The sequence below is a fragment of the Aptenodytes patagonicus genome, chromosome 2 (assembly GCF_965638725.1).
Source record: "Aptenodytes patagonicus chromosome 2, bAptPat1.pri.cur, whole genome shotgun sequence".
In the NCBI taxonomy this organism is placed as follows: Eukaryota; Metazoa; Chordata; class Aves; order Sphenisciformes; family Spheniscidae; genus Aptenodytes; species Aptenodytes patagonicus.
The window spans coordinates 139,701,413-139,729,364 of record NC_134950.1 but is presented as its reverse complement, the minus strand read 5'-3'; the positions used below and the strand labels follow the sequence as shown (position 1 = coordinate 139,729,364).

Sequence of the window (27,952 nt, the reverse complement as noted above, 5' to 3'; positions counted from 1 at the left end):
ATCCATGCTCCTTTGTACCATTTTCCTTGATGACACTGCAGCAGTTGTTGATTTATATTTGTATATGTGTCTCTGTTGTGCTCCCTCTTCAGAACTCACTTATTTCAGACTTAATGTAGTAATGAACTTTGTCTACAAGAAGGGCAACACTGGCTCTGATACTCTTGGCCACTCTACACTGTCCTTCCTGTTCCACCTACTAGAAGCCACCGGCAGAGATGAAAAGAGTCAGATGGGTTCTTCACCAGGGACTTCATCCTATGAGAAGTGCAGAGTGCAGAAAAAAGGCAGCGGAGGAAGATCAAGTGCAGAAAGCACTTTTGTGGGCCTGCAGTAGGGGCTTGCTATTGTACCCTGTAGCTTCTGTCTGTGAAGCAAGGTGAACACAGCAAGGGGGATCTGGGGTCTAAGGAATTTAAATGTTGATGTGAACAGAGGTGCTTGATACAGAGAACCCCTAGCAGGGTGGTCCTCAGGAATGGATTAGCAGGGCAATATAGATGTAGCTATTACTCATATCTGCTTGCTATTAAGTTACTGTAAGTTATCAGAATCGTAATATATTGTAGTTTAAACATTCATACACAACACCGAATTCAGCAGTGATACAAGTAGCAAGTACAGAAATCAGAAAGCAGGAATAACAAAGGAAGTACTCTAGTTAGATACAGAGAAATAAATGAAGTAGGACACCTGGGAAGACCAGAAAGTAGTCTATGATTGTCTTGATATATTATAATTTTAAAAAATATTCAAGAGCAGTATTGCTCTCTGGCACTTCTGGAAGTACAGTACTTTTGTATATCATTAAGTAGTGCAGTGTAGTATACATTGTCAGGAGGAACTAATGGACTAACTGAAACTGGAAGTCTTCTCCGAAATAAAGTAGCAATTAGAAAAACGTGTTCCTCACGTATAAAACTCTTAAAAAAGTCAACATATGATCTAATAACATTATGACTAGGGAGGGTTTTGGTTTAGCTTGTCTTTAGCCAGGTTCAGGTTTCTTAAAAAAAAAAAAAAAAAAAAAAAGGTTTAAGTGTTCCTACTCCCGGTTGGATTTATCTTTCAATGATGTTTTAATACAGTGGTCAGTTTTAACTAAATTTGACAGTTAAGAACAGAAGAGCAGAAACCTCAGGGATGATAAATTCTTATAAATTTTATGAAAGCCAATGACCAAGCAGGTAAGAGACACTCAGTTTAGTACCTTGACTGGGAGAAAGGTTTCAGCATGAGTGAAGCCATTATCTATTCTGTTTGGTCTGTCAGCTGACCCACATGCACACAGTGGGAAACGGAGAATTTGGGTTATTTTCATATAAGAATAAGGATTCCAGTTTACACAGAGCCAGTGTAAGGTCTGTTTGAGGCTGGAAGTACTAGAGAGGTAGTGCCTGGCATGAAGCCTTTGGAAATGGAGAGAAGAATTTATGAGGCTGATGCTGTACAAGCACTCTATCCCTGTAAGGATTCAGTGAGGTACTGTAGAGTTACAGTGCAGCTCTTCCAGAGACTCATAGATCTCCACAGGTTTTTCAAGATACCACTAAGGACTTGTGGCAAAGCTGACCATGCAATGACACATTTCCATTTTAAATAGAAACGTTGCAGCAAAACAATTTTCATATGCAAAGCCAAGAATTAATTGCTCAAAGCTACTTCTTAAATAACTGAGCTACTTTCTCAGCCTGAGGGACCAATCTATTCCCACAACAGCCAAATTTGCAAATTTTATCAGAAGAGAAAGTACATAAGAGCTGCTTCTCCCCTTCTTAAAGAAAAAGTGCCCCATATTTAGGAGAAATGCTGAGCTTTGATTTGACTGAAAACCACAGCAAATAAAAAGACCTAAGTTATAGTTTTAAAATCCCTTACTTCACATTATTTTGAAGTTTTTAATTAGACGTCACAAATGTAATCAATTAGAAGTTATTAAGTTACACCATTCATGATACAGTGGGAGGAATTAATCCATTTTACTGAATACTCATGAATACTCATTTTGTCATTAGAGGCTACAGAAGGGATCCTAGATATATGAAAATGGAGAGGTCTTTGTTAGCTAGTAGTATAGAAATGTACTTTAATCTTATTTTTAGAAAAAAAAAATGAATCCAGTGAACTATATGCAAAGAGTAATGAAAGATGACCTTAAATAAAGAGATCGGAGCAAAAGCTGAGGGATGCAACCAGATGAAATGACTCATATTAACTTTCCATATTTTTAAGAAAGTAAATTATGACAAAGAGGAAATAGAAAAATATCCTGAAAACACCAGAGAAATGGAAAGTTTGTTTAATGAACTGTAAACTAAGGAGAATTTTGAAATATATATAAAAAAGGAAGATAAGAACACAGAATTTCCCCAAGTCAGAATGCTCTATCAGTCTGCAATCCATTTTCTTAATAATCATGTCTCGGCTAGAAAAAAATATGAGTGGGTTTGGTATATACTTTGTTTTAAATATCTCTAAGACCCATAAGGAGGTTATGCGATTTTAGTAATATTTGACATTAGATACTAGTGCAGAAAAAAAACAACAGAAAAAGTGATGATACACAGTCTTCAGGAAGCAGGCAGTGAGATGTTACTTATCCTGAGATAAATAATGCTGAGAAGCTGTAAACTATAGTAATGGGTCAAAATCATAGATCTTGCATCTGCATACAAATTATGCACCTGAATAAGAAGTGTTTAATATTAATTCTTAAGAAAAATAACTTTGAAAAAGACCTTCTTACTAAAAGGCATTCAAAATAATTGTCAAGGCTATGGAACAGTAGTAGTAAGTGATGCTGCAGTTAGAAGCATTCCAATTTTCCCAGCTGAACTGATATAACACATTAAAAATTCCAAAAAGTTGCATAATTCACAAAAGAAGAACTAAATCATTAGCACTGACTGTAAAATCACTTGCAAAGAAGCAACACTTTGGTTTGCTGATGCACCAGTCCTGTATTGCTTTTTAATGGCACAATGAGCTGTCAATTGAGATTAAGTTCTTTGGAAGGGTCTTTTCATTGAATTAAGCTTCCTAATAAAAGTAATTACTTTTCTAATTCCCCACTGGGCTATTAAAATATAATCCAGTACCAACTGGAGAAAAAGTAGAGTCTCAATCACTTCTATTGATATTTGGACTGGGCACATAACATCAGAACCAAAGCTATGGCCTTGGCAAAGTAATACATAAGCAAGAATGGGACTGAATATGTTGCAGAAAAGAAGTAGAACCAAGAATTTAATAATTGTAATGCCAAAAGAAAATTATTTCATTGTTTAATTATAATTAGGTTCCCCTTAAATGGATATGTTTTCAAAAGCAAAGAAAAAGAAGGAAAAGGAAGAGCAGCAGCTTTTCCTTGCAATAGTTAGATCAGATAGCTAAGGGCAAGTTTATTCTACTAACCCAGCTAAGAGAAAAGCAGATGAAAGCAAGTTTAATGGTCTTACTGATATGTTGAGATTTTTATTCATGTAATAGCAAACCCTTCCTGAAATTTACAGTTTCTAAAAGAGATAATGTCTGGGCAAAGAGTTCCCTGAATTTATAGCAGATTTTACAGGTGTATCTCCGTGTGCAAATTTGGTGCTGTGTAACGACAGCTGAAAGATCTTCTTTTTTTTTTTTTTTTGAACTAGCAGAGTTGGGCTGCACAGCAAATAATCAAGTAATTTCTGTTGAGAAAATGTGTCCCGGGAAAAGCCCACTGGACACTGATTAACACTGAAAAACACTGCACAGGCATGGAATATTTTTTTCTGTTCCCAGACACTCCAAGTTGACCAAAGGGGGTGTAGATACTCAGTTCCTGTGGAACAATCAGGTGCTGCATTAAAAATAAAAAATAGATGGGTTGCAAAAGAAATGAAAGCTTTCAAGGTGCTTCTTTAATTAAATTAGTTATTTATTTTTATTTAGAATCACAAAGATTTTGTGATCTAAAACCCAGGATGTTACAGTGAGAATCACAAGATCTTTTTGCTTCCTGGTGCTGATGCTGACTTGCAGGATAACTCTGAGATTCCTGTTTCTGTTACTTGAGTTCTGCTTTTCCACTCATTTGTCTCATCTAAATGTGACTTAGGTAGAACTGCTTCTTTCTGTATAGCGCCTAGCATACATGCAGTCCAATTCACTATAGGCTTATGAAATTCTGGTGAGACAACTGAGCGACATCCTGGAAACAGCACTTAAATAACTAAAAATCAACCTTTTGGAAGTGTATACCTCCACATAAACCAGAGAGGGTGGTCTCTAAGTTCTTCCTGGCTTTCTCTTTACAAAAGCAGAAACACTGAAAATGGCGAGTATGAAACCACATACTTAATTAACTTTCCATCTAAACCCATTAACTAGATTTCCATTGGATTATAGTGAAATTTCCTTCCACAGAATCATTACAGTCAATTGAACAAACTACTCAAAAATACAGTAAGAAGATTTTTGTCTATGTAGGTTTTTTTTTTCATATTGTTTCATAACAGGCTGCCTTTAATATTTACATTTTGCCCTAATTCTTATAATTAGAAGTCATATCTATTTCAGTATAGCTTATAAGTAATGAGTAGATTTTCTGCATTAGGCCAATCATCACATAGAACTGAGGACAGAGAAAAAGTGAAGTGTAATTAAATAGAGCAAGAGTCCTCTTCTTCCTTGGATAGTACATAGAATGCTCTCTTTAGTTGTCCTAGTTGTTTCTAAGTTTTAGTTGTAAGCAACATGGAAGAATACTACGCACAGTACATAGGTTTAACTAGAGACTTCTAATACAAGATTTGCAATGGACTGACTGCCAGGCTGCTCAGAATTCAAGCAATAAAATTGCTTTGGGGAAGTGAACATAAAGTAACATGTATTGTATATTAGATGATTACACCACAGGACATTCCATAATCAGCTTCACTGCTGCCTCAGTATCTCGATAGCTATGCCAAAATAATTTGTGTCTTGCAAAATGAATCCTCAGCCTTGGAAAACAAATGAAAGTCTAGTTTTATTATTCATGAATTAACAATAAAAAATTGTTTGTAACTGTGGGAAATAATGTCCACCTTAATTAAAAAATAATTTCAAACATTGATTTTAAATATGCATGTCTATATCAAATTTGTCTGTTATGCCAACTGATTCACACATACACGCAGTATGAACAGAAACGTGCAAGCACCTGGGAGATACAGATATAAAGTTCTTCACTACCTCACTACATGTACAGCCTAATCTTGAAGAAACACTTCCTGCATTGCTAGTAGTTAACATCCTTCTGGATAGCAGTCAGTATATCTTTTCTTATTTCTAAACGGGGAGATTCTTATTGAAGGATTCTTCCAGTATTTGTATGCATATCTTGTATGGGTTTCATTCCACTTCTGTGTATTTTCACCAGACCTCGACTGACAATAAATATTTTGTATTTTATGTATATACAAAGGCACCCAATTAAACTGCTGTAGTTTGTGAAGTTACATTACTTAGAGGCATTAAGATAATTGCACATGGTTCAAGAACTACCCTCAGTTCAAAATTTTATTAATTACATACCTATTTACCCCTAAAAGTCTGAGCAGATGTTCTCTTTTTTTAAAGCATAGTGTTCATCTAAAAATTGAAATAAAATTACAAAACATTGCCATTGCACACCAAGTTGAAGTGAAAGCTCATGAATACACAATAACATTAAAGTTATTCAGTCAAAATAATTTATAGCCATATAGAACTAATGCAAGAAGACTCAATTCTTGAAAAAAAAAAAATCAGGAACAAAAGCAGAACTAAAACTGTTAATGAATTTGATAAGAAACCTGCCTCCAGATAGATATGCTCTTCTTTAAAGATCATTTTAAAAGTGAAAATGCATCATCAGCCCACTGGACCAGAATTTAGTGAAAAAGATCTCATTCTTTCTAATATTGATTTATCTCAAATTCTTGTATATTTATAGTAAATTCTGGATCTGGCACTGAAGTTGGAAAAAACATTTGTTCACAACCCACAATATCATAGAAAGTGGGTTAAAAAACCCACAACAAGCCTATAACATAAACGTTAAGGATTCTTTAAGTGAGATGTAGCTCAGTTTAAGATGACTGGTTTTCCATTACAGTCAGTGAAAATACAATCAATGCAGAGTATAGAACCTAGAGATGCCCAGCAGCCCCAATGCGGGTGTCCACTTCAGGATGAGCTAGACATCTGTCTAGGCTGTGTCAACCAGATCCTTACTGGCTATAAGGGGTGTGGATTTTTTTGCACCTAGGCACCTATATATGGGCATGTAAATTCCAGTGTCTCAATCTGCAAGCTGAATTTTGCTGTTGTCTGTCACTAAGCACTTCTTTAAAATTGTGTTTAAAATAGAGGAAAGTAAGAGTTCTTTTTTTTCTTATTTTACAGGACTATTTGACTTGTATTTTTTAATAACATTCAGAGTGTACATAATTAAAATGGAGTATGCAGCCTTGACTTGTAATTAACTTTTTTTTGCAAATCAGTAGCAGTTCCTTTTAAATCAATGGGGTTGTTCTGTCTCTGTGGTATTATTAATACTGCAAAACTTCTAGTTTAAAAACCTGTACCAGGACAACGGTACTTTTGCCAGTCCAGCTTTTACGCACAATATGCATTTTTGCAGATGTCATGGCTACACCTGCAATCCTCTGGCCTGGGAGACCTTAGTAGGGCCCTGAGGCTTAGGTGCCTCACGGACTTGGTATTTCATATTCACATTTTTCTTACAGACACGTAGTTTGGTCTGACGTCAGAACTTGGCCTGATGAGGCCAACCACCTTTGGGACAGGCAACAGGGCCCTTGTAGGATCATCTCTGGTCACCTCTGCCCTTGGGTGAACTTCAAGAGAAGCAGGCATAAATGAAGTGTCACGGTCAGATGTGACGAGTTTGAATTTTCTGTGGCATGGTCTGAACCATAAGACTTTCATTAGGCCATGAGAAATACACACTCTGGTGTCTCAGAGATGCTGCAAAGAATTTTCCAGAAGATAAATATTTTGGGTAGGCAGAAAATTTACCCTTATAGCCTTGTCAGGAGCTTGCTCCTACACAGCGGTAAAGAGACAACAGCATGCATCCTCCTGGAGCTGCATCAGTTAGGGAATGAGTTTTTTGTTTGTTTGTTTGAAATACTTAAAAAAAAAAAAAAGTAATTTAATACTTATTATAAAAAAAAAGAAAATATATTACCATAAAAATGTAAACCAGGTTGCTAAAAATAAACTGTATGATGCAGAGAATTATCAATTCTGTTGTTTTATCAAGTACTTGATTTACCAGTGTGTTCTGATTTAACATGGCCATTTGAACAAGAGCACTCAGCAGCAAGAATACTACCATGGGCTATTGTTTATTCCAAAAATGCTTGTCACCCGTGGCTCTGCATATCTTCCATTCATTTATAACTGTGGAACATCAGGAGGAAAACAGAACAATTGAATTACCCGACAGATTTGAGCTGAGCAGTGCGTGGTTTCAAAAACCATCCTTGTTTCTGGATTCATTTTCCTTTAATCTGCAAGTTAAAACATTTGAAATGCATTTACATATGAGGTATAACACTAAATAACAGCTACAGCAACTGTGCCCTTGTTAAAGAAATCAGTTACTTTTACCTATAATGTAGTTCCATTGAAATCAAGGTGTTTTCATCACTGAATCGGTGTGTTTTCATCAACAAGTCATTTTGCCTTGCTTTTTATTAAGTCTGCATTTTGCGGGGGCTGTTCTAAGCCAAAAAAAAAAAAAAAAAAAAATCAGCCTTGCATTGTAATAACCAAGATTGGTGGAGTTAGTACTCTAGGCTGCTTATAAAACAGATGGAAGTGTGTAAACTTCAGGAAACTGAACCACTGTGAAATTACAGTAAACTAAACTAGTTGGTATATAGTGGAAGAGCGTAGAAGTGAAACCAGTACACAGCAGAAGTCAGAGATGATGGTTTCTCTAATTCTAATTTTCCTTACCCCACATGTCCCTTGATATTCCTGCTAAACTCAGTTTTTGCAAATAAGGCATATTTGCAAATAGATTTAGTAGAAACGTTATTCATATATGCTTAGTGTTATGTCTAATCATCATAGAATAGCAATCTGAACCCTTATTGTACACCCTGTGAATGGCACACAATTTATGTTATTCTACCACTAACCATTTTTGCAGTTTACACAGCTGAAAACGGCTTTGTCTGCATCTTAGATAACATGTACTACCTCAGATCAGCAGTTTTCCATTCAAGCTTTAATCAAAACAATACACTGAGCATTCACATGGGGCATTAGATAAGCCTTTTGCTAGAAGCTGACTCAGAATCTCCCCATTCATTCAAATGTTTCTGGAAAATTCATTTTAACTAAATGCACACATTTTTGCTACTCAGTAAGAAAGTTTATTCTATGAAGGTGAACTTGGTGCAAGAGTGCAAACCTTTGTTTAAATTACTAACTGAAGCAGAAAAAGCACAGAAAGATCAGAGGGAAGTTATATTTCTGTAATGATAAGTCTATTTTACTGTTGTTATCAAAACATATTTCCTACTGATTCACATACAATTTATTCCTTTTCACTTTATACTCCTTTGGTCATCAATAGATTTTCAAATGTACCCAGCTGAACTAAAGACTAAGAACAAAAATTAAAGGGTTTTGTTAAAGAAGAATCTAAGAATGATTTACTTTTATAAGAGCCATCTCTAACTCTTCATCATTTTACTTATTACTAGTAAGTATTTAACAGATTTGTTTACTCTATTAAGATGTTTAAGGATATCAGTGGAATGGGAAATTATTGAACTTCCATACATGACATGAAAAATATTGACATCAAAAATACATACTGTTGGTATCAGCATTGACATTATAGTAGTATCATCTAGAACAGCTTTAGGATTACATTATTGATCTGTACATAAGAATTATAGTTTGACAATAAAAAGGAAAAGAGCAAGAGCAAAACTCTTACATTTTGACTAAAAATAGTCATATTCTTTGGAATTGAGAAAATCCAGGCTTGTGCATGTAAAAACTTTTTATTAGCAAACTATTTTATGTTTTTAATAGCAAAAGAGCAAATTACACCTGGCATGCCAGGCTAAAACTGTGGCCCTACAGATAAACTTTTGACAATGGCTCTTGAAATGGTCAATAATAAATACTATTTTCTGCAGGAAAAAGATCAAATTGTATTTAATAAAAAGATTGAAAACTGATGTTTTATGTAGCGTGGAATGGCATTTTTTTCTTTGTCGTCTTCTCCCAGTACTTTGAACAAAGAGGAGTATTTGCTTACAGGGCAGAAGAGAATGCAGTCATCCATTAGAGGTTCCGAATGTGAGTTACAGCAATTATAAATAATTATTGCTATATTTTTTGGTGTTTGCAGGGTTTTTTTAAAATAGTTTTTTGAAAAACATGAATAGTTTTACTATAGTGAAATAGTATCACTTTATACCATTACAGCTGTGTTTATCCCCATCTGTAGATTTAGAGGATCAATCAGCTGAAAGATAACAGCATCTCAAACACGTGCATGAAATGTTTTCTTCCAGGGTACTTAAAATAGCAAAGTTACATTAATATATTTTGGAACAACAAAAAGAAAATCAAACCTTGGATTGCAGAAAGTACAGTCTGAACCTCATGACAATAATTATATCAGGATTGGAGAACACCTAGGGCGTTCAAAGTCCTACTTCAGCAAATAGATTACAAAAGAAAGTAGTACTCAAACCAGCTATGCTATGCATGTACAGGTTCAACCTCTTCACTGACTTAGGCACATGGGCAGCACTGTCACAGATACTTACAGACACATCCACTGTGACTTAGCACTCTATTAAAATTCCATATGGTGAAGTAGGTGGCAGGATAAATTTCTTGAGCAGAAGTATGCATGATGAGAAAGGGAATTATTTTTAAGTTAAGCTTTGCATAATGGTTTAAAACACTTTCTGATACATTGTTCTTTCAGAATATATTTTGTTCTATCTATTTTCACACAGGTATACAGGAGCTATTTCTTCTTTAAAAAAAAAGAAATTAATATACTTAATAAGTTGGTGACAAATTTGAAATAAAAATTAACAAATTTTCAACACTTTTGCTAAGCGGACTTGGACACACAAAATAAAAAAGTTAGGATTTTAGTTTTGTTCCTTAATCAAAACAAGCTCCTATGGAAATTCAGTTTGAACAAGATTGGTAGGATCTGATCTTTAGAGAATAAATGAGCCTCAGGGTAATGAAAGAGCGGTGTCTGTTCAAGGTTTACCTTCCACCCTTTCATTTATTCCTTATCTTCCTCCTACATCCCCTCTCACCTTGCCTGTTGATATCCTTCACCTAGGAATCAACTCCCCTACATTTCAACAGGAAGAACAGTGCTGGTGAACTTGAGTCTGCACAGAGTCTGTTTGAATGTCTATACATGCATAACACAATAAACCCACAACTGAAAAAACCTGCTCATACATAATTGGCAACCACCTCGTTTCTAGATTAAGTGTAAATAATGTATTCAAAATCCAATTACTAATATTTCACATGCATAAAGCAGCAGGGGCTGTGTTTAGCTCCTCAGTCTTTTCAATCTTGATTCATAGTTGCTGTAGAAATCTCTCCGTAGTGTAACCCACTTAAGCTCAACATAACCCATTTAAGGACAGATCTTCTAGATGTTAAAAGCCTTCTGGGACTCTAGTTCACAGCTTCAAAAGGAAAATGAAATTGGCAGTATAAAATAAGAAATGAACGCTTAGAATATACGCTTATCTGTGAATAGGCTTTTTGATGGTGCTATCTGATTTCTATTTGGAGGAGAAACACCACAATACTGGCAACAAGAGCAGTTCTCCATACATAAATATTGGCTCCAGAAGCTATGTTTCATTTTTTATGGCCCAGAACTAATATGACTACGACAGCTGCTATTTAGCAAACAAAAATTCATCGCACATCTGATAAAAATAACATACTTATTAAGGTTGTATTGCAATAGATTTAATATCATTTTTAATGTCAAATGACTATGCAGTGCTGAAATAATGATGAAAGACTGAAAGAGTTTTACCCAAAAGGAAAATCCAAGGGTTTTCAGTCTCCCACTGTAGACAGGCAAAGCCATATGCACTAAGGCTGCATGCTCAAAGCTTATAAAAGCAGAGCTCGTGGCAATCAGAGCAAACAGTTCCAGAGGTATCAGAAGATGGTCTCTGTATGGCTCAATTTTGGGATGTGAACATCAGAGTCAAGGACTGTGGAAGAGATTTGGTGTATTCCCAAGCCAACAGACAGAGGTGTTTTTTGCACCAGTCAAGTCATCTTCACTTGTGAATAGCTGGGATGCACAAATTATCAAAAATAAATTTGGAGATGAACTGAGAACCTTAATTTTACTTCTATATAAACATGAAGTCTGTGTACTTGCGTATTTTGCATGAATATAATCAAATACAAATATAAAACAAATACATATAGATTGGAAACAATCTGTACAACTGAGAATCAGAAACTAGTTTTGATAGACTTGTTAAGCAAGGTTTCACTAACACAGTCTTACTGTAATAAAATTTCAGATGTGAGTCTTGCCACTAAAGATTTGCTTTCTCTTGCTTTCCCAGCTGATGCTACCATGACCAAGAAAGCTTTTAAAATGTAAACAGGAAATATGTAGCCAAAGAAAAGTTGAAACAACCCCTTAAGACCAATCTTTAGACCCCGGGGATAGATAAAGAAAAATAATGGAGAACAAATCCCTGTAGGTTCCTTGAAGAATTTTGCTACCATGGAATAAGGATAAGACTGGCATGTTTGCATTTCCCTTGTGGTAGCCTACATGACATTGTTCTGCACAGCACTTTTTTGGCCATTATTTTATTCATTTTGAGAATATTTTTAAAATTTGAATCTATGGAAACCAATGGCAAAATACTATCTTTAGTGAAGACAGTTTCATCCACAGAAGTACAATTTTTGTAACTTGAAATTATTTATTGAAAAATAATTAGATTGTGTGTATGCATTACTACTCAGAGCGTATGTGCTGCTTAACAGAATTTTGGTAGGTATCATTTCACATCATTCTCATAGTTAAAATTGAACCTCAGAGAAGTGGAACAGATTTTGGCATTACTGTAAGGAATTTGTAAATGGGGAATCTGCCAAAGGAATTGGAGTTTTATTTTCATGGCTGATTCATTATTTAGCTGAAAACAGCTTGGGTAGCAAACATGTTTTCAAAAATTTTATCTGAGAATATCAAAGATGATTTTTTCATGGATCTTGGAAGTTATTTCTTCTGACAAGTACTTTTGTGCAGCCCAGAAGGTCAGTTGTATCCTGGGCTGCATCAACGGCAGCATGGCCAGCAGGTCGAGGGAGGGGATTCTGCCCCTCTACTCTGCTCTGGTGAGACCCCACCTGGAGTACTGTGTCCAGCTCTGGAGCCCTCAGCATAAGAAAGACACGGGCCTGTTGGAGCGGGTCCAGAAGAGGGCCACAAAAATGATCAGGGGGATGGAACACCTCTCCTATGAAGAAAAGCTGAGAGAGTTGGGGTTGTCCAGCCTAGAGAAGAGAAGGCTTCAGGGAGACCTTATTGCAGCCTATCAGTACTTAAAGGGGCCTTATAAAAAAGATGGCGCAAACTCTTTAGCAGGGCCTGTTGCAACAGGACAAGGGGGAATGGCGTTAAACTAATGGGGGGTAGATTTAGACTAGATCTAAGGAAGACATTTTTTACGCTGAGGGTGGTGAAACACTGGCACAGGTTGCCCAGAGAGGTGGTGGATGCCCCATTCCTGGAAACATTCCAGATCAGGTTGGACGGGGCTCTGAGCAACCTGATCTAGTTGAAGATGCCCCTGCCCACAGCAGGGGGGTTGGACTAGATGACCTTTAGAGGTCCCTTCCAACCCAAACTATTCTATGATTCTATGTTGAGTCTACTTATTTTAGCAATTCCTGAACTTCTTCAGACTTCCTAAACGACTCAGGATGATAGTTTTTGTAAGATATCAAACATCATAAAAACTATATTTGTCAGAGCTGAAAAATTTAAGACACTTCTAATCTTTTTTATAAATGTTTAAGATGCATTTATGAATACTTTTATAAATCTAAAAGCTAAGATGAAAGCAGAGGAGTTTATCTATAGTCATTTATTTAATAATTATCTTGCGCCTTCTAGATGGTTGTAGCTAGATTTCTTTAATTTGAATCAGAAGAAACGTACAGCAAAAGAAATAAAATAACAGCTGGCCATCTGTAAAGAAACCATTGTCTCCAGCAACACCCAAAATATAATGGTTTACTCCTCCTGAGGCTAAAGCTAAGATAAAACAGTTTCTAACTCAAAAGTAATTTAACACCTCTAAACATGCAAGTTCAACAAACCCCTCCTTTTATTCAACCAAAAGTCTTGTTTCATAGATTTAGCCTGACAAAATTCAAGTTCCATTCATCGTAACTTTCAAAACAAAAAGATGCCTTTGGTTGGCTCAGACAACATCACATACAACTTTCGGTCCTTCCCTCTTCTGGTTAAACTTGATTTGGTAAGCTACTGTAAAATTGAAACATTTCTTAGCCTACCAATAATTAATTACACTTATACTCTTTCAACAGGAATTTTTCATTCCATCAGAAATTGCTGTATCATATGCCAATGAAATACACTTTTTTGAGAATGTTTATCAAGAAAATTTGTCTTGATATTTTCTTGGATTGTTTTGCTCTTAAGCCTGGAGTACAGTATCTAATGTTTAAGCACATGCAGTTCCTGTGTGTGTTCACGAGCTCTAAACTCAGCCTGAGATTTCATGTAATTTTTTTTCCCACTCCTTGTTATATTTTCTAGAGACCGTAAAGTTTTCTAATTCATTGCAAGTTGTTTTAATCAAGATCTGTCATTTAGTGGCTGAAGATAAGAGCTCTTAAATTAAATTGTATTTGCTGTTCTCTGAATTATGAAAACAAAATATAATTTGCAAATGCATTTGTTAATACATACTTCGGCACTCAAAATTATTTAATTTATTCCCACTAAACTTCATACAGTTTTTGCCATCTCCTTGAACATGAACAGATTTAGGTCATTTTTTACTGTAAATCTCCCTCTATGTTTTACAGGGTGCCATGAAGCCATACTCCATGGCCCTACTGGGGCTGTGGCAGGAATGTCTCAAATACTCTACAGTCAGATAAAACTAAAGACAAACAAATAATGCATCTTAGCAACCTGAAGTCTTTTATTTGTACCTCAACCGCTGGCCTACTCAGTACTTGTGGGCACATCACTGATTTTTATTTTAATAAAAGAGGACAGAAGACTTGGCAGTTTCTTAAAAATATGAAAGAACAGTATGAACCATCTCAAAAAAACCCTAAAATTAGGAAGCGCAGTAGGGTTGGGTAAACAACACTTGTTCAAAAATTCAAGAAGGAATTTTACAAAGAGTGGAAACTAATTCATATGACTAAAAATGAGAACACAGGAATACCCCAAGTATGTGGGGACACTGTTTAAGACAAAAAAGTGGGGAAAGGTTGCCGGCAGAAATCCACAGAGATACTGTTGAGCATTTTCATAAAAGGCTCAAAAGTAAGATGACAAAGTTGCTGGTGATAATAAATTAGCCATGGCTGTAAAGTGAAAAACTGATTCCAAGGAATTGCAAAAGCACTTGTAAAAACTGAATGAACTAGCAAAAGAAAAAAAATATATTTTTACACAGTTAAGCATAAAGATGTGTACGTGAATAAAAATTTCATTGTACAAAGTATACAAATATAATAAGAGGTGTCAAAAAGCTGATTAGAAAAAAAAGGAAGCGACCAACTTATTACTGGAGATTTTTGTTTCAGTTTTTATTCAAAAGGGATGGCTAAACTGCGTAATTAGCAAGCTACAGGCTACTGGAACCAATGCAGGAATGAACTGAAATAATCTCAGCATTTATCTTTCCCCTGAGAATATGGAGGACAGTAGGATCAAAAGAGGTAAACATCTGTGCTTAACTGTGAAAAAATAGATTAGGAGGATCCAGAGAATAATAAATTAGTCAGTCTAACTTCAATTCTCACAAAAATGCTGGAATATCTGTCTTTGGGCAAAGACTACAGACAAACTAAAGCAAACATCCACTTGTCAAGAGAAAACATCAATCCCATCTACTTTCTCCCTGTGACTAGTAACAGGCCTTACTGGTAGGTGGAAGTAGTAGATACACATTCATTGTTTCAGTGCACTTGCCAGTCTTATGTACCATTCTCATAAATAAACAAAGAATTAAGTGGTCCATATGACACTATTGTAACTGCGTGCACAACAAATTTGAAGCTATACTTAGAGCAGTTACCTGCTGTCAAGCTGGAAGGAAATCCAGAGTGGGGTTTCATAAGGCCTGTCCTGGATCCAGTATTATCCAATATTTTCATTAATGACCTGGATGATGGAATAGAGAGTACACTTATTAAATCTGCAGATAATACCAAGCTGAAAGCGTCTGCAAGAACTTTAGTGAATAGGATTTGAATTGAAAGTAACCTTGACAAATTGAAAAAGTGATCAAAAAAAAAAAGGAGAAAAAGACGCAATTCAATAAAGAAAAGTACAAAGTATCACACGTAGGAATAATCCGCAGCTGGAAAAGTACAAGAGAAGGAACAACTGACTATGCATCAGATTTACGGAGGGTAATGAGCCACAGACACACCGAGAGTCAAAAACATTGTACTATATATGCAGGATCATTTTATATAGGAAACGTGAACTAATCTTATTTGATACTACTGCAGTTCAGTCTCAACACTTGCCATGGCAAAGCAGCCTGTTTAGATAGAGTGCTGCGTGAATTTTAGGTACATCAGAAATATTTAAGGGAGGAAAGAAATAAAAGACATATTTCTTGCCTTTTTTACTGCTTAAAAAATGAGAACTAGTGTTTGCCTCACAATATGCAGAACTTGAAACCACAGCCTTCTTCGCCACAACAATTTTCTGTCCCGGTTGAATTAAAAGTTACAGAACTGCTATATCTTCAGGTAGGAGAAGTATGGTACACACTAAATTGTAGGTGTTAAACAATAGAAGGAAAGGTTGGCCACAAAGATGACAGTTTTTGATTAAGCATGAACCACAGTGGGGAATTCTGTACTGAAAAAGCTATAAACAAAAGACATGTTTGAATAATGGAAGTTACCTCCCAATTTTGTTGGGAAGGTTTTTTTTTCGTATTCTCCCAAATAGGCATCTGCATCCATAATACGTATTTTTAATGTTATGTGCATTATAATTCACACTACCTCCATACATTGTTAATATTTATGGAGTCTTAGCAACAACAGCCTTCCTTTACTATTATCTTTTGCATAATATAGCTTCAGCAGATATTCTTCAGTGGGGAAAATACAAGATGGGGAACAACCAGCTACATTGGAGATTCAGAGAGGTTAACGAATTTCAAAGAGCTCATGAATAAAAAATGGCATACTATTGCAACATACGTAAGCAGTATTTTTGTAGGAAATATGGAGTAATTATTCCATGCAATATTCACCAGCACTCTTCACAGCCATCACTGTTCCTACTTTCACAAGTGCATGGAATATGTTCATGAAAGATAGGACAGTCATGTCTCCAGTTTTTGGGATCTGACTGGTCAGAAATTATCTTCATTGGCAAAAATAATTAGACTTTTACAACAAAATTAACAAATTTTCAGAAAATGCCTAAAAGGCTGGTTATTTTTCTACATCATCTAAAGAGCTGATGAAAACTTTAGAACAAACAAAAGCTCCTTGCACCCCTATCATTAGGATTATTAAAATACCCTTTACCCCTCACTACCTAAACTATTTATTTATTGCCATTTCACCCTGCTTGGGCAATGAAGTTAGACAAAGTACACACACACTTGTCGATCAGCAATTTGTGATGTACCGCCTTATTCTGTGGAATGTAAGGAAGCATATAGTTCATTCCATCGGTATAGTTAACATACTATTCTATGATTGTTTTTAACTAAAGGAACAAAAATGGGGGGATTAATAATGCTCTGTGATCCTGAAACAAGCTTGCTCCTTCCATTCATAATGGCACATGCCTCATGTATCTTTGCAGAATCAAATATTCAGATAGGACCGAGTTTATAATTTTTTTAATAGAATTTCATTTCCATTTCAGTTAGGCCTTAATGATTTATGCTCTGTGTAATTACTTTCTAGAGTTTAAAACTGGATATTGTCTTACCTTTGACCACCACTGCTGATCTAAATGCTGTCAAGAGTAGTCTCTTGAAATAGTGCATGAACTCCAACTATTTGTGAGCTATCGTTCATATGGCTTGTATTTCAACTCTACAACGTTATGTGTATTATCATGTGTAGTGAGTAATGGAAGACATGTTCCGATAAGCAGTTATAAGTACTGACACTGGATGAAGATGCTCCTTTAATCCAGTTGATTTTGGAACCATTATGGTCATCATTTCAAATTAATTACACCATCCATGCTTGTATGGGTATGAAGTCTTTCCCTTACTTCTTGCTACCTGTGAAGTTATGGACCTAAGTCAGAATGCCGTAAACAGGTGTTGAGCAAATATTATGTTGTTCTTAAAAACATAAAACAGCAAAACATACATAGTACTAGATAAATAGTACTAGTTACCTTTCAGGCAGGTGTGGTGATTTTAATGGAGCGAGTCTAGGAGTAAAGCACAACTCAGTATAGAAACATCTGAATTCAATTTTGATGGTAATCATATTAATTAGAAAGGAAGTCAAGGAGGTGACTTAAGTTCTAAAAAGCTTCTGTTAATTTCACGTGTAAGAGTAAATCGAAAATCTTATGCCTTTCTGATGCTTCCCAAAAAAGGAAGAGAAAGTAATTCAGAAACAAGAGCTTCTTGTCTAGTAGAAAATGCAGTGAGAGATAGAAATCTTGCCAAAACACTTAAATTGTCATCATTTCTTAATTAGGGAAATATAATTTCATTATTTAAATGATTTTAAACACATTGATTAAAATATTATATATTCAGTATATTTGCATTTTTATAAAAATAAGCATACATCACCTGCTACAGTGAGGCACTGTTGCAAATTCTATTATTCATGCTCATTTAATCAAATAAACTAAAGAAAATTAGTTGTACATTCTATGAAGTACTGCTTTAATCTTTTAAACTTGTTGTCAGGATGAGGTTTGTTGACACCTGCTACTGAATGAGGCATTGTGATTTTAGAACTAATTTTATATATTCTAAGAAAGACAGAAAAGGTCTCCAGAGTCTGCTCAACTACTGAGAAACAGTTTTGTTTCTGCTGTTCTCTTGAGATCCAGACTGAAAAGGCTTAACAGAGAAGATACGGGACAATCGGGTCTTTTTGACACAGTTATTCATACAGGTAGTGGGAAATTTCTCTTCAGCCTTCATACCAGACTTTAGCCACCTGTATTTTTTAATTGCTATTAGTAAATGAGATGCAAATAAGAGTTATGCCAACTTGTCTTGGAAGTAGTTAAATACAGGGAAGTCATCATAAGCCAGCACATATCACAGGAGTAACGCACCATCAGAGTGGAAGAACTTGCTTTCTAAAGCCAAAAATTGATGTTAATGTTTGTTTTTTTTAAGATTTACCATTTTCCATTTGCATTTGATATTCTTCTGGAGTATTTTATTCAAAGTATGTATAACAAAGGACACTGGTTAAAAAAAATGAACCTAAGTGTACAAGTCCTATAAAGGAACTCAGATGTAGGATGAAAGACATTCTTTGCTTCAGTTACTTTCTGAATGATGCTGATTATAGAGGTCTTCCTACATAAAAGATGGACAAAGTGAAATAAAGAGGGGTAAAATGCTGACATTTTCTTGGGCTTCTATCTAAAACCCACTCTTTTTGAAATAACTTAACTTTGGCCTGGTTCTTCTTCCCTAATGTTTTGCCCTCAATCCATTCCAGTCTTTTAAACTTTTTAAAGCCCCTTTTTCCCGAGTTATAGGAGAGTGGAGTACCTGGAACATGATATGTTTCTAATACGGGTGATTAGCACACTCTGATAGCTGACCTTTACTATCAATGCTTTAAACTTCCCTAAATCATCACAGAGCCTACAATGCAAGTTATTCTTCTGTATGTAAATGAACTGAAGTAAATGCACCTCCTGACTTTCTGCCCAGATGTTAACAGGGTAAAAAGCATCATCTATTCATGGCAACAGTTATTTTTAGAATAGACAAATAAGACTGCAGTCATTCCAAGTCACGATTAAATTCTCATATTTCCTCTTTTTTTTTTTCTTCTTTTAAAAAGATACAATTGATACAACCCACTCACTGCCATTTACCATCATTAATGATTCCAGAAACAGTGAATAACTAAAAATTATCCCCAAGCCAAAAGCAGCTGCCAAGGCTCCAAACCACTGAAAATTATTTCACTAGAACTTTTATGCCTAAACATGGATTTAGAAGTTTGCCTGTAGACAGCCAAGTGTGAGCATCTTGCTGTCTGCCAAACTGTCTATATCAATCAAAATGGATTCGTATCTGATATGCTAGTACACATAGGAACCGGGAACACATTTTAGAGCATCAGACATTTTTTGGCATCTTTACTGCCTATGGCTTGCAATACAGATAGGCTTCACGATGGAACATGTACTTTTCCATGTTGTACACTGAACACTATAAAATCAAGGGCAAACTATGGAAATGTCTTTATATATAAATTATCCTTTAATTTTGAGGTACAAAATACCACCCTTCAATCTGAAAAAGAGAAGCAATCCACTAAAACTAACCGATCCTCTGTAGACGCAGTGTAGAAAATTAGTTACTGTAGTTAAAGTGATGGTCACTAAGAAAATTAACACTATGTAATGATCACCATTTTAAACTTTGTATTGATTTCAGTGGAAGTTGCCAGGTTAAAGCAATTTTTAGAACAAAAAAAAAAACTTCTTGAGATAACTGAATAAATGTATGAACCCCATTCTCAGAAGCACGGGAAAGTTCTTCAGTTATTATTAGGGCAGTAATATAATACATTGCATGTAGAAGGGGGGTATGACCTTGCCATTAGACTTAATGTTTCTCCTCACCCCCCAGCAAACAATATACCATCTGGAAACTGGCTCTTGGAAATTATAATATTAAAAAAATTACAAGTATTAACAGAAAAAGGGGAATGGAACCGAAATCAGTCTTGGTACCATTTCCTTCCAGCACAATTGTACTTCTCTAAAGCTATTGAACCTGGTATCATCAAACGAAAATGTCACAGACTCTCAAAAGCAAAGGACAGACAATTCTACAGATTATTGGATCATGTCCTATTTATAGACATCTAACCTTTTCAGCCCTGAAGAAAAGCAAACAGAAAAGTGGAGTTGTGTCATAGATCCAAGCCCCAAATTACAGTAATTTTGTACTGTTATTGTATTTTGTTAATCACAGAGACTCAGCAAAACACTAAGTGAGTCACCATTAGTATGAGCAACATTTCATTGTCAGAGTAAATAAAACTACCGTACTTAAATATTCCTAAAAAAAAAAGAAAATGAAAAATCTGAAAAGCTCTTTGCCTTGTATGCACTTTTTATCTTTCTGCCTGTATATCGACAACATAAGTTTTCCCAGTAACTGTTTAAATAACGAGCTACACTTTGGATAATAACTGGGAGGGAAAACAGGTAAATTCTGCAATTCCAAAGTCAATCAATTATAATATTAAATTCATGCCCTAATTTAGATCTTATCTAAAAAAAAAAATCACAGACAACAGATGAAGTGCAAAATAAATAATTATAGGTCCAGGAACACAGTCAATCTTAACTGCACATGAGTGAAAATGGGGCCAGGTTGTGCAGCAGAACAAAGAACTCTGGCAGGCAAGAGCTTTTGCAATGTTATCTACGTAACCTAATTGCAACAGGCAGATGAAACTCTGCAAAACCTTTGCATACTTGGGCCTAGCATTGATGGGTCTCAGCATCATTTGAGACAGAAGCAAACTGATTTCAGTTCTGGATTCTTTCCAAGGCTTCGCAAAGCTAAATTACGCTACAGGATCTTTTTTTAATTGCTCTGGCAAAGTATGGAATGAGGTACTCTGTACCTGAGAACAACAATCTCCTCTAAGTGAAAAACTAAAATTTCATAGTTCATCTCCATTATATTCTTAATCTTCAACATAATCTTCATCATAGTTCTTTAAATTAGCATTATATCTGTCCTAAAATAAAAAAAGTGGGAAGATCTGAAATCTCCCTCCCACCCCCAAACTAAGTGCAGATTGCCACATGTCTGCTATTGCAGATATCTCACCACTATTTCAAACACTGAGAATTGGTTTTGAAATTCAGTCACTCCTACATTCCACGATGTTATTGAAACTATCACCATCTTCAGTGGGCTAGCAGCTATACCCCTTTTACAGTGAATATAGGTGCCCTTAAATGACTGCCCAAGACTAACCCCATATGTTGAATCAAATCACTCTGTAAGGATAGTGCCAACCATCCCTAAACTTTAGGTGGAAAGGGGTTAGCTGTATGAAATTATCAACTCATGGCATAAATTTCTTTCCAATAGACTCACTGTGATGTGACAAGGAAAACATGCATCTGTTCTCAGTTCAGAACTAAATGTGTATATATATTACTTTCTATTCTAGCAATTTAATCTTTGTTTCTTTTAATTCAGTAGTGTCAGCTCTAAATAAAGAGGACATTTATTGGTTTTCTGAAGAGAGATCTTCCCATCTGATACCAGGACAGCATTATGATTTCCAATACTGGCCTGCTTGGCAGGAATGGTAACATATGTAAGATATAATATCATGCGCTGTAGGTGTTATGCCATGGGAAACCTGGCAGGGTTTCTACGCCTGGTTTCTTAAGAAAAACAGCAATATTACAAATGCAAAATATTTTTCAAGAAACTTGTAACCTTCAAGTATTAAGAAAGGAACAATTAGGCTATCAATACAGTCCTAATGTGGTCTGATTTCAAAACTACCTTGGAAATTCCTTGTGTGGATTATTTACATGATTTAACACTGCGCAAAAGGAAAAATGTATTCATTCTGATGTCCACAATATTCTAGGTATCAGGTAATTACAAGAAGCTAAATCACTGTCTAGAGGAATTTGTACTGGCATCATCAATTTGTCAAGAATTTATGCAATCAGTTCATTTCACTGAATCAATCTATATTTGAACTCAGACTGGACTATACAGCTTTTCACATGGTGAAACATGTTTGTATGAGGAATTCCGCTGACATCAGTCAAGCAGCTCACGTGAGAAAATTCTCATCAGTGTAAATAAGTTTTGTGCAATGTAGCCCTTGGCAATTTCATAACCCTTCAAGCTGTTATTACAAACCAACTAAAAAGGCTTTGATTTTGGCAAGAGAGAATCTCGCGACAACAGGGTCATCACATTTTTAAGCATTGTTTAAAAGCCAGTTTATATAAAAAAGTATGATATCAATCCAACTATTAGAAACTGTTTTCATCACTTGTCTGCTTGACCTGAAGCCCATTCGCTTGTAATTTTCCTCACAGTCCAAACTGCTTATTTAACCTGCTTGTTCAGTCATTTAGATCTCTTCACATAAGGATAGCATTTAATGCTTCTGAAATAAACTACACCACCATATCTAAGTTTATGTTGTTGATAAGCATTTTTAAAATCTGTCTGCTAAACTTCTTTCAGAGTTATTGGCAAGATACAGGCAATGGCAGAGGGTGAGTCATCTGACCTTTCTCAGGATGGTATGAGCTGTCCTCATGGGCTGCATTTTTGTCTTGCTTGAGTACAAGGGAGACCGTGGTAGCATATACTGAAATGTGTAACTTTTTGACATGCTAATTAAACCATGGGAATATGGCTACAGCCTGAGAAAAAAGGAAAAAGGAAAAAAAAAAGTATGGCATGGTCTCAAATGGTCATAAAAGATCCTTCCACAAACATTCATTACAAGATTTCATCTGGAGGTATGGACTTAACTCGTAACAATATTATATCCTGCAAATGCTTACAGAAGTCAGGAATTTAAGAGTTTAAGTCTGATGCTTCATTTATAAGTTTGATGCTGCAATTAAGTAACATTACAAGAAAAAGATAAGTGATGAACTCAACTATATGAAAATAGTTTCAGTTTTTCAGAAAAAATATTCAAAATCAGTTCACATAACTTTACTCTGTTTGTAAGCAATAATTAAAATAATCTTTTTATTGTATTTGTAAGCAGTTCAGATTTGAATACAAGACATAAATTACCATAGAACTTTAAGTAGTATTTAGGTCTGTCTGTGCCTTGAAACCTTAAGTAATTATTAACATAATGTGAGAAACAAGGATATGAGCTTATTTTTTTCTGAATTCCAGCTGACTACCTGTAATCAAGCAATTTCTTTACAGTAGTGGCAAATACCTATATGTCAAGATTAATTTGATGACTCAGGTACTATGCAATTATTTTAAAGGCACTTATGTCTGTTTCTGTAATTGTAAGGGATGTCATAGGGGATAAACATGCTAAAACCCCTTTCTATAACCCATTATCATTAATTAAAAATATAACCAAATTAGAATATGAATATGTCCTTTAGTTTAATCTAAAAATATACTCAGTAAGAGTGAATGCTTATACATAGATTCCAGCAAGTATAAAACCCACGGTAGGTTTTTTGCAAGCACTGCTGTAATGCTAGGTAAGACTAACTGTCAAAATAAAGATCAGAAAATCAATTAATCCAAAATTTCTACATGAAAGACAACTCACTGGAGTCTTCTCCACTGTTCTCTCTTGAAATAGAATTTACATATTAGATCTATACCACGTAATGACATATCCTGACAATTCTTTGTTAGCTCAAGAATTTTAACTCAGAAATGGAAATGAGAATTCCTTTTACTTCTCTTCATTTGACACAGTTCATCCATATTTTACACAATCTCCTCCGTCAAACCTCTGTTAAAAGCCTCTATAATTTTGACAGAAAGAAACCTGATCAAGATGGCTGTGTAGAAAGAATGGGATATCTATAATTACACTCAACAGCCAAGCAGATTCTACTGTGTTTGTCAGACACTTAGGGCAAAGTTGGCATTCATTTTTCATCTTGAGTTCCTAGCCTTCCCTGGTGCTTACCAAAGAATAAGCATTTCTGCATATGTCATAACGTGGAAGTGCAGATGTTTCCAAAATAATTGGAGCCAAAGTTAGTGTAGTATTGGCACATAATTTATTTTCCTTCCTTCCTTCCCTAATGTTGTGTTTCTCTACATACACTGTAGTTAGAGTGCTGAGGGAAAAATAGTTTACATAATAGTAAAAAGCACAGGCGAGAATCGCTTGCATAATACTAAAAAAAAAAATCTTTCTCAAAAATGAGGGTAAATAAATAAATGTGTCAAAAATTTATAATCCTCAAAATTTCAGCTTTTGAAAGGTGAAGCAATTAAGTACCACAATAAAAGTTCTTCAGGATTGAGAACATTTTGTTTCTTTTGCCTACCAATCATTGGTTTAGTTTATAACCAGTTAGCTAACATTCAAGCATTTTTTTGTCTATAAAAGACAGTTGAGAGTACCAAACCAGTTTTTAACTAGGAGATACTACTCCCTCCGAAATACCAAAAGAATTCTTGTTAACATTATCAGCAGAGTAATTTAATTAATGTTAATAAAAGAAAAAGAAAAAAAAAGAAACGCATTTCTCCCAAGATACGCTCTTCAGAATAACTTTGGGACACAAGAGCAGAAGCAGCCTTGGAAGCTTCCAAAAGCATCTGTAGAGATGCTGTTGATGCTATCAACCACAACTTTAAATCTCTCTCTCTCAAAAAAAAGTCTAACTACCTTCTTAAAAGAATACATCAGTTCGATAAAGAAGAGAGAAATACTTAGTTGAAGGTGTGAATGCTTCTGGAAACTGAACAACTGCCATGCAGCTTCGGAAATTTTAAGGAAGCATAAAGTTCATTTAGGCAAAGAAAACATTAGTATTCCATTGATAGTGTTTTCCTTCATTCCAGCAGTTTTGTCTGACAAGGTTTCAGACAGAATATAATATCTCTCAGACCTGTCAACCCTGAAAAGCAACTCCAGTGACAGGAATCATCATACATTGACTTTTCTATTGTATGAGACCCTTATTTTTTCACTTTGACAGAAGTGGTTTTATACCTGGATAATTTTAAACAGAGCTCACTATATAACTTGCTTTTTGTGCTATTTAGAACATAAGATTCAACTTTTTCTTTTGCAAGGTGTACCTCTCAAATAACAATATACGTTTCTTGCTGGGAGAACATAGCCTAAGACAGAGTACCTGCCGACATTAAGACCAAGGTGCCATGATGTTCTGCTCGTGGCCTTTGAGCTGTTCTCCATTGCTTTGTCTCTCTGTTGTCTCTCCAGCTTTCAAATCTCTTTTGCCCCTCATATTTTAAACTTCAGTATTTCTCACACACTGAAGTTAACATCAAGTATAAAATATTAAACATCAGCAGTAAGATTAAAGCTCTTAAGCATAAAGCAAGATGTTACAGGGAGCTACTGTTTCTGTATGTTCTGAGACCCAGAGGCAAGGGCCAGCTGAAGAAAATAGGTAGACTGAAGAAAACATAATGCTGTGCTTGTTTTGAATATTTCTTCCTCTTCATAAAACCAGTAAGAGTTACAACTTTTCCCAGCTTATCTCTGAAGGAAGACCTTTATCCCTCTGTTCCCCTTGAACAATGCTTCCTCCTTGCAATGGGTGTTCAGGAGTCTAATTCTCCACTCCCAGCGGCGCTGAAACCGCAGAGCACAACCAAACAGCCTGCACTCACTGTGCTCATCTCTGCGCTGCTGCCAAAGATCTGGGAAGAGGCAAGTGTATCCTCCTTCCTGCTCTCTAAGAACTAGATGCTGGCTGATATGGCTCCTCCTTTTGAAATGGCCCTCTATATGCAGAGGTCATCTTTTGTGGGGAGACACAATAAACTTGCCCAACAAGCAGCCATGTCTTGGGGAGTAGCAGCCCTCTCCCCTACAGCTGAAACATTTGGGTAGCACAAAAAGTGGGCCAAACTGTAAATCTTTTCTTTTTTTTTTTTGACCCAGAACTTTTGAGGAAATCCCTTTCTTCGACTGCTCATGCTTACAGTGACATGTAGCTGCTATAAGCAACCAAATTATTTTGAGCACCAACTTCGTTTCAACAACAAAAAAATTTCACATAAAGATTTGCTCTATTGCAAGATCTACTTAGATTTTTTTTTTTTTCCTCTTCCAATGGGTACTTTTTTGGAATACTTCACTTTTTTCCCAGGGAGTACTTCCTTTGATTCAGAGGATTATGCACCATACCAAAATTTACAGCTAGAAGAATAGCTGGTTTTACCACACTGAAATCAGACATTTTAAATTCCGTATACTCATATGAAAGTACTCAAGTCTTCATTTTTCTGTTCAATAGCATAGTTAAAGCTAAAAGAAGAACAGCACTTTTTCCTTTACAATACCTATTTAATGCTGGGTACATCCAGGCTCCGCTGTGTGCCAGAACTAGTGAAGTCATCTTTGTTTATTTGGAGTATGTATATATACACATAAATGTATAAGTTTAAAAAGTCACAGGCACATTCAAAGCAAACTATTAATTGCTGACTGACAGTAGTTTAAAATCATATTTGCAGAACTTAGAACAGAAAAACCTGTTCATTTATTATACCAGTTTATCTCTCAGCTGCAGCCTGAGTGCCCGACAAGAGGGCTGCACATTACTGTGGCTAACACACAGTATTTAGATTTAGAGCCCTTTAATTTTCTCTCAATATTTGGAGAAAAGTGGAACACAGTGCTATACAACAATGAATACTGAATCTCATTTCAGACTGTCTTTTGTAGCTGTTTGTGCTTAATGAAACAATTCACTTGTTAAAGCTAGTGGTGAACCAACACTATTGCAAATCTATTCCTTTTTTTTGCCCTGTTTGTGAAGAAACCTTAAAACCTAAGGGAATATTGATGAATGAGGTCTTGTATCATCTACCTGCTTTAGCTATGAGTCCCCGTACACTATAAAAATATCGAACTTGTTCCAATTCAACAACACCATTTCTAGAAATTAATATTCTTCTAATATAACGTTCCTGCAACCCCTCTAGTTTTTGAGGATAATTTTTCAGTCTAAGTTTCTGGAGTTTTTTAATTTAAGTACTTTAAGAAAATTTCATAGATAATATTTTGGATTACCTGTTATAAGATACCATTACCTCTATGCCTTTGAAGAAGAATAAAACATTTAAAGTTATCTCTAAATATGACTAAGATTCTACAGTCCTTCTTTCTGTACCTTTTCTTTTTTTTTCTGTTCTGATTTACAGAATTTCTCTCTGAACAAATATATGTATTAAAATTTCTCAAGCATGTGATTGTTTCACCTTTAATACCACCTTTCACAAACACTGTGGCAGATCTATAGTTCTTGTTAGAAGTGTTTCTTATTCTTTTCTATATAAATGGCTAAATTTGCAACTTGAGTGTGCTCTAGGTGCATAAGGCAACCCAAAGCACAGAATCACAGGGTGGCTGAGATAGGAAAGCACCTCTGAAGATCATCTAGTCCAACATCCTGCTCAAATCTGGGTAAGCTACAGCAGGTTGCTCAGGGCTGTGTCCAGTTGTGTTTTGACTATCTGCAAAGATGGAGACTCCACAAACTCCCTGGGCAAGCTGTTCTAGTGTTTGACCACCCTCACAGTAAAGAAGTTTCTTATGTTTAAACAGAATTTCTGGTATTTCAGTTGTGTCCATTGCACCTTCACTTAGAGGACATTAGGAGGGTTATGTCCTTAAGCACTTCAAGTCATGTTAATGCCTTTTCTGAGCTTATCATCTCCACTGCCATCAGCCTAAAGCT

At 35.5% G+C, this 27,952-nt stretch overlaps 1 protein-coding gene across 1 annotated transcript in view; it reads right to left on the bottom strand.

The window, feature by feature from the left end:
* DGKB (diacylglycerol kinase beta) overlaps positions 1–7,486 on the bottom strand; it is a 379,491-nt gene extending 372,005 nt beyond the window's left edge. Inside the window, exon 1 of the mRNA XM_076331405.1 lies at positions 7,468–7,486. The gene's annotated coding sequence lies outside the window, so the exon portion shown is untranslated. The remainder of the gene's footprint in view (positions 1–7,467) is intronic.
* Between the last annotated feature and the right edge of the window lie 20,466 nt (positions 7,487–27,952).